Source organism: Ambystoma mexicanum, chromosome 4q (genome assembly GCF_040938575.1).
Source record: "Ambystoma mexicanum isolate Mex_15411 chromosome 4q, UKY_AmexF1_1, whole genome shotgun sequence".
NCBI classification, from domain to species: Eukaryota; Metazoa; Chordata; class Amphibia; order Caudata; family Ambystomatidae; genus Ambystoma; species Ambystoma mexicanum.
The window spans coordinates 12,067,605-12,080,155 of record NC_090928.1 but is presented as its reverse complement, the minus strand read 5'-3'; positions in this window follow the sequence as shown (position 1 = coordinate 12,080,155).

Genomic DNA, 12,551 nt, shown 5'->3' with positions numbered 1-12,551 from the left:
GGTCTCAGGATTGGAATGGGACGGACTTGGATATCACATCTCATGCTATAGGGAGGGTCTCAGGTTTGGAAGGGGAAGGATTTGGATATCACATCGCATGTTATAGGAAGGATCTCAGGTTTGGTAAGGGAAGGAGTTGGATATCACATTTCATGTTAGAGGTAGGATCTCAGGTTTGGTATTAGAGGCATTGAGGTATCACATCTCATGCTATCAGAAGGGTCTCAGGATTGGAATGGGAAGGAGTTGGATATCACATCTCATGCTAAAGGGAGGGTCTCAGGTTTGGAAGGGGAAGGATTTGGATATCACATCACATGTTATAGGAAGGATCTCAGGTTTGGTATTAGAATCATTGAGATATCACATCTCATGCTATCGGAAGTATCTCAGGTTTGGTATTAGAGGCATTGAGATATCACATCTCATGCTATCATAAGGGTCTCAGGATTGGAATGGGAAGGAGTTGGATATCACTTCTCATGCTAAAGGGAGGGTCTCAGGTTTGGAAGGGGAAGGATTTGGATATCACATCACATGTTATAAGAAGGATCTCAGGTTTGGTATTAGAAGCATTGAGATATCACATCTCATGCTATCAGAAGGGTCTCAGGATTGGAATGGGAAGGAGTTGGATATCACATCTCATGCTATAGGAAGGGTCTCAGGTTTGGAACGGGAAGGAGTTGGATATCACATCTCATGTTATAGGAAGAGTCTCAGGTTTGGTATAAGCATTGAGATATCACATCTCTGCAATCGGAAGTGTCTCAGGATTGGGATGGGAAGGAGTTGGATATCACATCTCATGCTATAGGAAGGGTCTCAGGTTTGGAACGGGAAGGAGTTGGATATCCCATCTCATGTTATAGGACGGGTCTCAGGTTTGGTATTAGAAGCATTGAGATATCACATCGCATGCTGTAGGAAGGGTCTCAGGATTGGAATGGGAAGGAGTTGGATATTACATCTCATGCTATAGGAAGGGTCTCAGGTTTGGTATAAGCATTGAGATATCACATCTCTGCTATCGGAAGTGTCTCAGGATTGGAATGGGAAGGAGTTGGATATCCCATCTCATGTTATATGACGGGTCTCAGGTTTGTTATTAGAATCATTGAGATATCATATTGCATGCTGTAGGAAGGGTCTAAGGATTGGAATGGGAAGGACTTGAATATCACATCTCATGCTATAGGTAGGCTCTCAGGTTTGGAAAGGGAAGGAGTTGGATATCACATTTCATGTTAGAGGAAGGATCTCATGGTTGGTATTAGAGGCATTGAGATATCACATCTCATGCTATAGGAAGGGTCTCAGGATTGGAATGGGAAGGAGTTGGATATCACATTTCATGCTATAGGAAGGGTCTCAGGTTTGGTATAAGCATTGAGATGTCACATCTCATGCTATAGGAAGGGTCTCAGGATTGGAATGGGAAGGAGTTGGATATCACATCTCATGTTATAGGAAGGATCTCAGGTTTGGTATTAGAAGCATTGAGATATCACATCTCATGCTATAGGAAGGGTCTCAGGATTGGAATGGGAAGGAGTTGTATATGACATCTCATGCCATAGGAAGGGTCTCAGGTTTGGTATAAGCATTGAGATATCACATCTCTGCTATCGGAAGGGTCTCAGGATTGGAATGGGAAGGAGTTGGATATACCATCTCAGGTTATAGGAAGAGTCTCAGGTTTGGTATTAGAAGCATTGAGATATCACATCTGATGCTATAGGAAGTGTCTCAGGATTGGAATGGGAAGGAGTTTGATATCACATCTCATGCCATGTATGGGTCTCAGGTTTTGTAGCAGCATTGGGATGTCACATCTCATGAAATCGGAAGGGTATCAGGATTGGATTTGGAAGGAGTTGGATATCACATCTCATGTTATAGGAAGGGTCTCAGGATTGGAATGGGAAGGACTTGGATATCACATCTCATGCTATAGGAAGGCTCTCAGGTTTGGAAGGGGAAGGAGTTGGATATCACATTTCATGTTAGAGGTAGGATCTCAGGTTTGGTATTAGAGGCATTGAGATATCACATATCATGCTATCAGAAGGGTCTCAGGATTGGAATGGGAAGGAGTTGGATATCACATCTCATGCTAAAGGGAGGATCTCAGGTTTGGAAGGGGAAGGATTTGGATATCACGTCTCATGTTATAGGAAGGATCTCAGGTTTGGTATTAGAAGCATTGAGATATCACATCTCATGCTATCGGAAGGATCTCAGGTTTGGTATTAGAGGCATTGAGATATCACATCTCATGCTAAAGGGAGGGTCTCAGGTTTGGAAGGGGAAGGATTTGGATATCACATCTCTTGTTATAGGAAGGATCACAGGTTTGGTATTAGAAGCATTGAGATATCACATCTCATGCTATCGGAAGGTTCTCAGGATTGGAATGGGAAGGAGTTGGATATCACATCTCATGCTAAAGGGAGGGTCTCAGGTTTGGAAGGGGAAGGATTTGGATATCACATCTCATGTTATAGGAAGGAACTCAGGTTTGGTATTAGAGGCATTGAGATATCACATCTCATGCTATCTATCATAAGGGTCTCAGGATTGGAATGGGAAGGAGTTGGATATCACATCTCATGCTAAAGGGAGGGTCTCAGGTTTGGAAGGGGAAGGATTTGGATATCACATCTCATGTTATAGGAAGGAACTCAGGTTTGGTATTAGAGGCATTGAGATATCACATCTCATGCTATCTATCATAAGGGTATCAGGATTGGATTTGGAAGGAGTTGGATATCACATCTCATGTTATAGGAAGGGTCTCAGGATTGGAATGGGAAGGACTTGGATATCACATCTCATGCTATAGGAAGGCTCTCAGGTTTGGAAGGGGAAGGAGTTGGATATCACATTTCATGTTAGAGGTAGGATCTCAGGTTTGGTATTAGAGGCATTGAGATATCACATATCATGCTATCAGAAGGGTCTCAGGATTGGAATGGGAAGGAGTTGGATATCACATCTCATGCTAAAGGGAGGATCTCAGGTTTGGAAGGGGAAGGATTTGGATATCACGTCTCATGTTATAGGAAGGATCTCAGGTTTGGTATTAGAAGCATTGAGATATCACATCTCATGCTATCGGAAGGATCTCAGGTTTGGTATTAGAGGCATTGAGATATCACATCTCATGCTAAAGGGAGGGTCTCAGGTTTGGAAGGGGAAGGATTTGGATATCACATCTCTTGTTATAGGAAGGATCACAGGTTTGGTATTAGAAGCATTGAGATATCACATCTCATGCTATCGGAAGGTTCTCAGGATTGGAATGGGAAGGAGTTGGATATCACATCTCATGCTAAAGGGAGGGTCTCAGGTTTGGAAGGGGAAGGATTTGGATATCACATCTCATGTTATAGGAAGGAACTCAGGTTTGGTATTAGAGGCATTGAGATATCACATCTCATGCTATCTATCATAAGGGTCTCAGGATTGGAATGGGAAGGAGTTGGATATCACATCTCATGCTAAAGGGAGGGTCTCAGGTTTGGAAGGGGAAGGATTTGGATATCACATCTCATGTTATAGGAAGGAACTCAGGTTTGGTATTAGAGGCATTGAGATATCACATCTCATGCTATCTATCATAAGGGTCTCAGGATTGGAATGGGAAGGAGTTGGATATCACATCTCATGCTAAAGGGAGGGTCTCAGGTTTGGAAGGGGAAGGATTTGGATATCACATCACATATTATAAGAAGGATCTCAGGTTTGGTATTAGAAGCATTGAGATATCACATCTCATGCTATCGGAAGGGTCTCAGGATTGGAACGGGAAGGAGTCGGATATCACATCTCATGCTATAGGAAGGCTCTCAGGTTTGGAAGGGGAAAGAGTTGGATATCACATTTCATGTTAGAGGTAGGATCTCAGGTTTGGTATTAGAGGCATTGAGATATCACATCTCATGCTATCAGAAGGGTCTCAGGATTGGAATGGGAAGGAGTTGGATATCACATCTCATGCTAAAGGGAGGGTCTCAGGTTTGGAAGGGGAAGGATTTGGATATCACGTCTCATGTTATAGGAACGATCTCAGGTTTGGTATTAGAAGCATTGAGATATCACATCTCATGCTATCGGAAGGATCTCAGGTTTGGTGGTTTGGTATTAGAGGCATTGAGATATCACATCTCATGCTAAAGGGAGGGTCTCAGGTTTGGAAGGGGAAGGATTTGGATATCACATCTCATGTTATCGGAAGGATCTCAGGTTTGGTATTAGAAGCATTGAGATATCACATCTCATGCTATCGGAAGGGTCTCAGGATTGGAATGGGACGGAGTGGGATATCACATCTCATGCTAAAGGGAGGGTCTCAGGTTTGGAAGGGGAAGGATGTGGATATCACATTTCATGTTAGAGGTAGGATCTCAGGTTTGGTATTGGAGGCATTGAGATATCACATCTCATGCTATCAGAAGGGTCTCAGGATGGGAATGGGAAGGAGTTGGATATCACATCTCATGCTAAAGGGAGGGTCTCAGGTTTGGAAGGGGAAGGATTTGGATATCACATCTCATGTTATCGGAAGGATCTCAGGTTTGGTATTAGAAGCATTGAGATATCACATCTCATGCTATAGGAAGGGTCTCAGGTTTGGTATTAGAAGCATTGAGATATCAAGTCTCATGGTATAGGAAGGGTCTCAGAATTGGAATGGGAAGGAGTTGGATATCTCAAGCTATAGGATGGGTCTCAGGATTGGAATGGGAAGGGGTTTGATATCACATCTCATGCTATAGGAAGGGTCTCAGGATTGGAATGGGAAGGAGTTGGATATCACATCTCAAGCTATAGGAAGGGTCTCAGGATTGGAATGGGAAGGAGTTGGATATCACATCTCAAGCTATAGGAAGGGTCTCACGTTTGGTATAAGCATTGAGATATCACATCTCATGCTATAGGAAGGGTCTCAGGATTGGAATGGGAAGGTGTTGGATATCACATCTCATGTTATAGGAAAGATCTCAGGTTTGGTATTAGAAGCATTGCGACATCACATCTCATGTTATAGGAAGGGTCTCAGGATTGGAATGGGAAGAAGTTGGCTATCACATCTCATGCTATAGGAAGGGTCTCAGGTTTGGTATAAGCATAGAGATATCACATCTCATGCTATAGGAAGGGTCTCAGGATTGGAATGGGACGGACTTGGATATCACATCTCATGCTATAGGGAGGGTCTCAGGTTTGGAAGGGGAAGGATTTGGATATCACATCGCATGTTATAGGAAGGATCTCAGGTTTGGTAAGGGAAGGAGTTGGATATCACATTTCATGTTAGAGGTAGGATCTCAGGTTTGGTATTAGAGGCATTGAGGTATCACATCTCATGCTATCAGAAGGGTCTCAGGATTGGAATGGGAAGGAGTTGGATATCACATCTCATGCTAAAGGGAGGGTCTCAGGTTTGGAAGGGGAAGGATTTGGATATCACATCACATGTTATAGGAAGGATCTCAGGTTTGGTATTAGAATCATTGAGATATCACATCTCATGCTATCGGAAGTATCTCAGGTTTGGTATTAGAGGCATTGAGATATCACATCTCATGCTATCATAAGGGTCTCAGGATTGGAATGGGAAGGAGTTGGATATCACTTCTCATGCTAAAGGGAGGGTCTCAGGTTTGGAAGGGGAAGGATTTGGATATCACATCACATGTTATAAGAAGGATCTCAGGTTTGGTATTAGAAGCATTGAGATATCACATCTCATGCTATCAGAAGGGTCTCAGGATTGGAATGGGAAGGAGTTGGATATCACATCTCATGCTATAGGAAGGGTCTCAGGTTTGGAACGGGAAGGAGTTGGATATCACATCTCATGTTATAGGAAGAGTCTCAGGTTTGGTATAAGCATTGAGATATCACATCTCTGCAATCGGAAGTGTCTCAGGATTGGGATGGGAAGGAGTTGGATATCACATCTCATGCTATAGGAAGGGTCTCAGGTTTGGAACGGGAAGGAGTTGGATATCCCATCTCATGTTATAGGACGGGTCTCAGGTTTGGTATTAGAAGCATTGAGATATCACATCGCATGCTGTAGGAAGGGTCTCAGGATTGGAATGGGAAGGAGTTGGATATTACATCTCATGCTATAGGAAGGGTCTCAGGTTTGGTATAAGCATTGAGATATCACATCTCTGCTATCGGAAGTGTCTCAGGATTGGAATGGGAAGGAGTTGGATATCCCATCTCATGTTATATGACGGGTCTCAGGTTTGTTATTAGAATCATTGAGATATCATATTGCATGCTGTAGGAAGGGTCTAAGGATTGGAATGGGAAGGACTTGAATATCACATCTCATGCTATAGGTAGGCTCTCAGGTTTGGAAAGGGAAGGAGTTGGATATCACATTTCATGTTAGAGGAAGGATCTCATGGTTGGTATTAGAGGCATTGAGATATCACATCTCATGCTATAGGAAGGGTCTCAGGATTGGAATGGGAAGGAGTTGGATATCACATTTCATGCTATAGGAAGGGTCTCAGGTTTGGTATAAGCATTGAGATGTCACATCTCATGCTATAGGAAGGGTCTCAGGATTGGAATGGGAAGGAGTTGGATATCACATCTCATGTTATAGGAAGGATCTCAGGTTTGGTATTAGAAGCATTGAGATATCACATCTCATGCTATAGGAAGGGTCTCAGGATTGGAATGGGAAGGAGTTGTATATGACATCTCATGCCATAGGAAGGGTCTCAGGTTTGGTATAAGCATTGAGATATCACATCTCTGCTATCGGAAGGGTCTCAGGATTGGAATGGGAAGGAGTTGGATATACCATCTCAGGTTATAGGAAGAGTCTCAGGTTTGGTATTAGAAGCATTGAGATATCACATCTGATGCTATAGGAAGTGTCTCAGGATTGGAATGGGAAGGAGTTTGATATCACATCTCATGCCATGTATGGGTCTCAGGTTTTGTAGAAGCATTGGGATGTCACATCTCATGAAATCGGAAGGGTATCAGGATTGGATTTGGAAGGAGTTGGATATCACATCTCATGTTATAGGAAGGGTCTCAGGATTGGAATGGGAAGGACTTGGATATCACATCTCATGCTATAGGAAGGCTCTCAGGTTTGGAAGGGGAAGGAGTTGGATATCACATTTCATGTTAGAGGTAGGATCTCAGGTTTGGTATTAGAGGCATTGAGATATCACATATCATGCTATCAGAAGGGTCTCAGGATTGGAATGGGAAGGAGTTGGATATCACATCTCATGCTAAAGGGAGGATCTCAGGTTTGGAAGGGGAAGGATTTGGATATCACGTCTCATGTTATAGGAAGGATCTCAGGTTTGGTATTAGAAGCATTGAGATATCACATCTCATGCTATCGGAAGGATCTCAGGTTTGGTATTAGAGGCATTGAGATATCACATCTCATGCTAAAGGGAGGGTCTCAGGTTTGGAAGGGGAAGGATTTGGATATCACATCTCTTGTTATAGGAAGGATCACAGGTTTGGTATTAGAAGCATTGAGATATCACATCTCATGCTATCGGAAGGTTCTCAGGATTGGAATGGGAAGGAGTTGGATATCACATCTCATGCTAAAGGGAGGGTCTCAGGTTTGGAAGGGGAAGGATTTGGATATCACATCTCATGTTATAGGAAGGAACTCAGGTTTGGTATTAGAGGCATTGAGATATCACATCTCATGCTATCTATCATAAGGGTCTCAGGATTGGAATGGGAAGGAGTTGGATATCACATCTCATGCTAAAGGGAGGGTCTCAGGTTTGGAAGGGGAAGGATTTGGATATCACATCACATATTATAAGAAGGATCTCAGGTTTGGTATTAGAAGCATTGAGATATCACATCTCATGCTATCGGAAGGGTCTCAGGATTGGAACGGGAAGGAGTCGGATATCACATCTCATGCTATAGGAAGGCTCTCAGGTTTGGAAGGGGAAAGAGTTGGATATCACATTTCATGTTAGAGGTAGGATCTCAGGTTTGGTATTAGAGGCATTGAGATATCACATCTCATGCTATCAGAAGGGTCTCAGGATTGGAATGGGAAGGAGTTGGATATCACATCTCATGCTAAAGGGAGGGTCTCAGGTTTGGAAGGGGAAGGATTTGGATATCACGTCTCATGTTATAGGAACGATCTCAGGTTTGGTATTAGAAGCATTGAGATATCACATCTCATGCTATCGGAAGGATCTCAGGTTTGGTGGTTTGGTATTAGAGGCATTGAGATATCACATCTCATGCTAAAGGGAGGGTCTCAGGTTTGGAAGGGGAAGGATTTGGATATCACATCTCATGTTATCGGAAGGATCTCAGGTTTGGTATTAGAAGCATTGAGATATCACATCTCATGCTATCGGAAGGGTCTCAGGATTGGAATGGGACGGAGTGGGATATCACATCTCATGCTAAAGGGAGGGTCTCAGGTTTGGAAGGGGAAGGATGTGGATATCACATTTCATGTTAGAGGTAGGATCTCAGGTTTGGTATTGGAGGCATTGAGATATCACATCTCATGCTATCAGAAGGGTCTCAGGATGGGAATGGGAAGGAGTTGGATATCACATCTCATGCTAAAGGGAGGGTCTCAGGTTTGGAAGGGGAAGGATTTGGATATCACATCTCATGTTATCGGAAGGATCACAGGTTTGGTATTAGAAGCATTGAGATATCACATCTCATGCTATAGGAAGGGTCTCAGGTTTGGTATTAGAAGCATTGAGATATCAAGTCTCATGGTATAGGAAGGGTCTCAGAATTGGAATGGGAAGGAGTTGGATATCTCAAGCTATAGGATGGGTCTCAGGATTGGAATGGGAAGGGGTTTGATATCACATCTCATGCTATAGGAAGGGTCTCAGGATTGGAATGGGAAGGAGTTGGATATCACATCTCAAGCTATAGGAAGGGTCTCACGTTTGGTATAAGCATTGAGATATCACATCTCATGCTATAGGAAGGGTCTCAGGATTGGAATGGGAAGGTGTTGGATATCACATCTCATGTTATAGGAAAGATCTCAGGTTTGGTATTAGAAGCATTGCGACATCACATCTCATGTTATAGGAAGGGTCTCAGGATTGGAATGGGAAGAAGTTGGCTATCACATCTCATGCTATAGGAAGGGTCTCAGGTTTGGTATAAGCATAGAGATATCACATCTCATGCTATAGGAAGGGTCTCAGGATTGGAATGGGAAGGAGTTGTATATGACATCTCATGCCATAGGAAGGGTCTCAGGTTTGGAATAAGCATTGAGATATCACATCTCATGCTATAGGAAGGGTCTCAGGATTGGAATGGGACGGACTTGGATATCACATATCATGCTATATGGAGGGTCTCAGGTTTGGAAGGGGAAGGATTTGGATATCACATCGCATGTTATAGGAAGGATCTCAGGTTTGGTAAGGGAAGGAGTTGGATATCACATTTCATGTTAGAGGTAGGATCTCAGGTTTGGTATTAGAGGCATTGAGGTATCACATCTCATGCTATCAGAAGGGTCTCAGGATTGGAATGGGAAGGAGTTGGATATCACATCTCATGCTAAAGGGAGGGTCTCAGGTTTGGAACGGGAAGGATTTGGATATCACATCACATGTTATAGGAAGGATCTCAGGTTTGGTATTAGAATCATTGAGATATCACATCTCATGCTATCGGAAGTATCTCAGGTTTGGTATTAGAGGCATTGAGATATCACATCTCATGCTATCATAAGGGTCTCAGGATTGGAATGGGAAGGAGTTGGATATCACTTCTCATGCTAAAGGGAGGGTCTCAGGTTTGGAAGGGGAAGGATTTGGATATCACATCACATGTTATAAGAAGGATCTCAGGTTTGGTATTAGAAGCATTGAGATATCACATCTCATGCTATCAGAAGGGTCTCAGGATTGGAATGGGAAGGAGTAGGATATCACATCTCATGCTATAGGAAGGGTCTCAGGTTTGGAACGGGAAGGAGTTGGATATCACATCTCATGTTATAGGAAGAGTCTCAGGTTTGGTATAAGCATTGAGATATCACATCTCTGCAATCGGAAGTGTCTCAGGATTGGAATGGGAAGGAGTTGGATATCACATCTCATGCTATAGGAAGGGTCTCAGGTTTGGAACGGGAAGGAGTTGGATATCACATCTCATGTTATAGGAAGAGTCTCAGGTTTGGTATATGCATTGAGATATCACATCTCTGCAATCGGAAGTGTCTCAGGATTGGGATGGGAAGGAGTTGGATATCACATCTCATGCTATAGGAAGGGTCTCAGGTTTGGAACGGGAAGGAGTTGGATATCCCATCTCATGTTATAGGACGGGTCTCAGGTTTGGTATTAGAAGCATTGAGATATCACATCGCATGCTGTAGGAAGGGTCTCAGGATTGGAATGGGAAGGAGTTGGATATTACATCTCATGCTATAGGAAGGGTCTCAGGTTTGGTATAAGCATTGAGATATCACATCTCTGCTATCGGAAGTGTCTCAGGATTGGAATGGGAAGGAGTTGGATATCCCATCTCATGTTATAGGACGGGTCTCAGGTTTGTTATTAGAATCATTGAGATATCATATTGCATGCTGTAGGAAGGGTCTAAGGATTGGAATGGGAAGGACTTGAATATCACATCTCATGCTATAGGTAGGCTCTCAGGTTTGGAAAGGGAAGGAGTTGGATATCACATCTCATGCTATAGGAAGGGTCTCAGGTGTGGGATAAGCATTGAGATGTCACATCTCATGCTATAGGAAGGGTCTCAGGATTGGAATGGGAAGGAGTTGGATATCACATCTCATGTTATAGGAAGGATCTCAGGTTTGGTATTAGAAGCATTGAGATATCACATCTCATGCTATAGGAAGGGTCTCAGGATTGGAATGGGAAGGAGTTGTATATGACATCTCATGCCATACGAAGGGTCTCAGGTTTGGTATAAGCATTGAGATATCACATCTCTGCTATCGGAAGGGTCTCAGGATTGGAATGGGAAGGAGTTGGATATCCCATCTCATGTTATAGGAAGAGTCTCAGGTTTGGTATTAGAAGCATTGAGATATCACATCTGATGCTATAGGAAGTGTCTCAGGATTGGAATGGGAAGGAGTTGGATATCACATCTCATGCTATAGGAAGGGTCTCAGGTGTGGGATAAGCATTGAGATGTCACATCTCATGCTATAGGAAGGGTCTCAGGATTGGAATGGGAAGGAGTTGGATATCACATCTCATGTTATAGGAAGGATCTCAGGTTTGGTATTAGAAGCATTGAGATATCACATCTCATGCTATAGGAAGGGTCTCAGGATTGGAATGGGAAGGAGTTGTATATGACATCTCATGCCATACGAAGGGTCTCAGGTTTGGTATAAGCATTGAGATATCACATCTCTGCTATCGGAAGGGTCTCAGGATTGGAATGGGAAGGAGTTGGATATCCCATCTCATGTTATAGGAAGAGTCTCAGGTTTGGTATTAGAAGCATTGAGATATCACATCTGATGCTATAGGAAGTGTCTCAGGATTGGAATGGGAAGGAGTTTGATATCACATCTCATGCCATGTATGGGTCTCAGGTTTTGTAGAAGCATTGGGATATCACATCTCATGCTATCGGAAGGGTATCAGGATTGGATTTGGAAGGAGTTGGATATCACATCTCATGTTATAGGAAGGGTCTCAGGATTGGAATGGGAAGGACTTGGATATCACATCTCATGCTATAGGAAGGCTCTCAGGTTTGGAAGGGGAAGGAGTTGGATATCACATTTCATGTTAGAGGTAGGATCTCAGGTTTGGTATTAGAGGCATTGAGATATCACATCTCATGCTATCAGAAGGGTCTCAGGATTGGAATGGGAAGGAGTTGGATATCACATCTCATGCTAAAGGGAGGGTCTCAGGTTTGGAAGGGGAAGGATTTGGATATCACATCTCATGTTATAGGAAGGATCTCAGGTTTGGTATTAGAAGCACTGAGATATCACATCTCATGCTATCGGAAGGATCTCAGGTTTGGTATTAGAGGCATTGAGATATCACATCTCATGCTATCAGAAGGGTCTCAGGATTGGAATGGGAAGGAGTCGGATATCACATCTCATGCTAAAGGGAGGGTCTCAGGTTTGGAAGTGGAAGGATTTGGATATCACATCTCATGTTATAGGAAGGATCTCAGGTTTGGTATTAGAAGCATTGAGATATCACATCTCATGCTATAGGAAGGGTCTCAGGATTGGAATGGGAAGGAGTTGGATATCACATCTCAAGCTATAGAAAGGGTCTCAGGATTGGAATGGGAAGGAGTTGGATATCACATCTCAAGCTATAGTAAGGGTCTCAGGATTGGAATGGGAAGGAGTTGGATATCACATCTCATGCTATAGGAAGGGTCTCAGGTTTGGTATTAGCATTGAGATATCCCATCTCATGCTATAGGAAGGGTCTCAGGTTTGGAATCGGAAGGAGTTGTATATGACATCTCATGCCATAGGTAGGGTCTCAGGTTTGGTA